At 32.0% G+C, this 4322-nt stretch overlaps 1 long non-coding RNA gene across 1 annotated transcript; it reads right to left on the bottom strand.

Annotated features, from left to right (window-relative positions):
* Positions 1-3110: 3110 nt before the first annotated feature.
* On the bottom strand, positions 3111-3875 carry LOC114076040. The gene is made up of 2 exons (XR_003576323.1): positions 3562-3875; positions 3111-3385 (listed from the first exon to the last, which is right to left on the bottom strand). It is a non-coding gene; the product is annotated as an uncharacterized LOC114076040 (long non-coding RNA).
* Positions 3876-4322: the final 447 nt, after the last annotated feature.

Here is a 4322-nt window from a genome sequence, read left to right as displayed (position 1 = left end):
CAGACCAGCAGTTAATTATTGAGCAGAAAAGTTATTAATGCAGAGTTGCTTAAATTAATCCTCAATCAAAAATTTGGACAAATCAACTCATTTACAGGATATCTTACTAAATCAGTTTAGTAATCAACAACAATAACCAGATACAACATTTCAATAAAGCTAAAATATACATATACTTTCGGAAAATGACTATGAAATAGTCCGCAAGATCAGCAAAACTAGCCGATAATTCATTATTAAAGAGAGTCTAAAATGAGCATTCATAAGAAACATGGTTTCTCTATAGACGAATTGAGCATATATAATGGGAAAATTTTAAAGACCAACCAAAGGTCGAGGTCCAAGCAAAATTCGTTATCTATACTTCATTGTCTTCGCCGGAGAAACAGGCGACTGGTGGTGTTGGTTTCGATGCTTCCACTGGAGAAGAAGAGAGTGGGGCGACGCCGGGGTCTCTCCAGCTCTCGCTGCTGCTCGTTTCGACGAGCTGCTGGCCGGAGTTGTGGTTGTAGTCTGTCACTGCTGACTGGAATCCCTTGGCTGCTTCTCGTCTGGCTGATGTTTTCGTCTAAGAAAGAGGGGAAAGGAGTAGCAGTAGCATCTGTTGCTTTGCTCGCTATTGTTCGCTGCCGGAAAAAGAGAGAATGAAGGAGATAGAAGAGAGGAGAAGAGGGAGGCGGAGAGGACGGCGTCGAAAGGTGCCTCGCCGGAGATCACCGTGGAGGAGGAAGAGCTGCGGCGCTGCTTGGAGAGGAGGAAGAGAATTGAAAAAGATTTTGGGTTCATAATAGTCTTTTGAGAGTTAAAAATAGGAAAGAGAAGATCGATAAATTTGAACCCTTGAATCTATTAAGATGTGGGGCTAAGATTTGATCTTGAGTTTGATGAATTGATGAGATTAAAAAATAAAATTTTAAAATCAGATTGGATGGAATTTGGAAATGGCCATTATTGACATAAAATTTGCGAGGAAATGAAAGGGGATTAAAATTGAAATGAAATTGAAATTGGAGTTGCTAGAATTAAAATAAATTAGAATAGAAAGGGTTAAAATTCAAATGATTTTGAGAAAAAATTAAGAAATTGCTATCCAATTAAAATACTATATATATTATAATATTTTTATATAGTTAAAATCACTTAAATTAATATTTGAATAAAACAATTATTTCAAAATTTATTAAGAATTAAAAAATATTTTAATAATATTTACAATAATTTTATAAAGCATGTGTACTAAATTATATAATTTTTAGACAAAATCAACTAAAATTTTGAATTCAATATATTTTAAAATACGTATTTAATTGAATACCGTTTCCAAAATGATTAAAGGTCGATCAAAATTAAGTGTCAACATGTGTCATTTTAGTTTCAAACTTGCATCATATTTTAGAAGTACTTGTACTCGTGACACTAAAATTTAGGGTAGTATTTAGCTTTCCGCACTTCATACTTATAAAGAGTTGGTATTTGAGATATTCTATTCGTTGTTTACTTGTTTATCTTTTCATCTTAATTATTTAGTTAAATTGAAAAAACTAATGGGTTATCACCACATGTGAATTTTGAATTATAACACGTAAATTCAGCATTTTATCAAAAATTGTCTCGACATATAATACCTTTCACGTTAATAAAAATACTTTACCGCTTCAAAATCAAATAATTAGTATACCTAAATTTAATAAAGGTGATTGAAAACTTTCTCGCTTCAGCTTCAAGGCTTGTTTTATTCTTAGCCATAAGAAGGCAAGTAATATTAATCCAACCCTCTTTAATCTTCAAGATCAAGTTGAACATCACATGCGAGGCCATCTAGTGCCTATCAGTAATTGATAGAGTTTCGTGTCGATAATTAGTTATGAAATCATATAAAATAAGAATAAAGTATGGAGAATGAAGGATTTTTTATTTCTCTTGAAGGGATTATTTTACGATGAAGAGAACTCTTTTATTTATAGCAGAAAATTGACTTGATCTCAAAGTTAAGATTCCTAAATTTTCTCTAAAAGATTGACATTCAATATATTTATTACAGTTACTCAATTTAAAAGACTAAGCTACAAAATGGACATATTGTTTTTCATACACACAAGATATGATAGTAGAAAAAGCTTAAAATCAGTGACGAGCTAAAAATTTCATGAAAAATGTCCAAGCATTACGTAAGTAAAAAAAAGTCCAAGCATTACGTAAGTAAAAAAAAATTATGAATAGGTGCACAGAAAAATTAAAAATTGAATTATGTAATATTAATATTATTTTATGAATAAATATTCCTAAATTTTGAAAATTCAAATGGCATGATATTGAGCTTTGATATTTGTGTTTAATGTAACGTTGAAGCGAACAAAAAAAATTTGGAAGGGAGAGAGGGTTCAGCTTAAAATGAAATCATTTCAAGTTTCAAGCTTTTAGTGATCCCAGGCGACGACAACAATAACAAGACATGAAAAATAGTAGAATCAAACGAGGTCTTCTTCTATTCGCTTTTAACAACAGTTATTAAAATATATTAGAATTTTTTTTTAGAAGGAAATATGTTAGAATTTGTTTATTACCCTAAAATCAAATGATTACATTTAAATATTATTTCAAATTTTAATAAAAAGAAATTAAAAGCCAAATTCATTAAAAATTCATTTAACGGCTAAAGTTTTATATTTCTATATGTTAAAATTTGTTTATTAACTTTAAATAACATAATTACGTGTAGATTCTATCTCAAGTTTTTTAAAAAAAAAATTCAAATTGCTACTAAACTATCATTTTTTAACTAGAATTTAAAATTGACGATTTCCAATCAAGAGTAATTTAGATGAACTGTAGCTCACCTATTTGAACCTGCCCTTTCTAGTGTGGGCAATAGAAGTAAGCCTCAAGTCATTGAGCCACATATTGTGTTTAAGATGTTCAAAATCTTAAATTTAATCGATTTGAGTGGCACTTACTTGTATATGCGGTATAACTTTCCGGACAGAAAATATCCAATTGGCCACCCTCTGCGAAGGATGACACCCCTAGGACACTAGCTCCACCCCAGCTTAGAACCCATATCAGATTTATAGTGCTCCCGTTATAACCTAATCTTTTATGGTACAAACTCAACAAATTTAAAACAAACTTTAATATATATTGAAATATTAGAACCCATGTTAGTTCCAACACAAGATAAGTAGGAGCATCAAAAGTGTTTTAAACCATCCAAGAGGCAATCTTAGTTGCAGTCTGCAAAAATATATACAGATAGCCAGCAGACAACCAGAAAAGCTAGATGTCATTGTTGACTCAAAAACAAGGATAGTTTCATATTAGAATTCAGAACCCATGAGCTTCAGTCTTTGATAGCAGACACCGATGCCTCAGCTTCATTACTATTAACCTACAAGATGGGGAGAAGGAAAAAGTTCCATAAGGAGAAAGATAAGAGTGATCGATCATAATTCATAAATAACACGACATTAATGAAAAAAACAAGTAAAGGTAGCACTGGATAAAATACAAATTTATATGATCCATCACAAACATTCTTTCAGGGAAATATCAACACAAGCTTACATGGCTAAGATAAGCATCAAGATCAAGTTGGCAAAGTAGAAAAAAAGAAGTACTTGGGTTGAATAAGATATGACAGATAATCCAAAGAGGAGGGATTCTGGCAAGCTGTGCAATATGAGGGTGTTCCAGACTTTTAACAATACTGTAGATGAATGTAAGATTTTGCTGAAACGGGAGAAATTGATTATGAGTAAAATGAGCAATCATTTACTCACAAAATGAGAAAATTGCTAAAGAAACAGAACTATATTGTGTTTTCTCTAGTTGAGAATAAATATAGAAGGCTCAAGGAAAGAACCAAAAAAGGTGTTTGTGAAAATATACCCAAGACCATCTAGCAACCAGAAAAACAATCATAAAATAATCCAGTCAGCTAAAGAAAAGGTAACAACAGCCAACGCGTGCCAAGGCAGTTGTTGCCAATAAGCACACTCTTCAAACAATGTCTCTGTCACGACCCAAAACGAGTCGTGAGTGGCACCCACACTTAGCCTACTAGGTGAGCGAACCAACAAATCTAAACCCCAACATTTACCAATAGTTCAACTATAATTAACAAAAATAATGCGGAAGACCCAAAACATATTAATGTAACCAAGTAAATAAGATTCTAAAGTTTAACACTTATTATCCCCAAAATCTGGAAGTCATCACATCAAGAACATCTATCCTCAAATTACCAAGTCTAAGAGTATTTAAGAAACCAAAATAAGTAGAAAGATGGTCCATGTCCGAAATTCAAAGACATCAAGACGTGAATG

The sequence above is a fragment of the Solanum pennellii genome, chromosome 2 (assembly GCF_001406875.1).
Source record: "Solanum pennellii chromosome 2, SPENNV200".
Classification (NCBI taxonomy): Eukaryota; Viridiplantae; Streptophyta; class Magnoliopsida; order Solanales; family Solanaceae; genus Solanum; species Solanum pennellii.
Note: the sequence above shows the minus strand (reverse complement) of the source record. Positions and strands in the feature narration are given on the sequence as shown.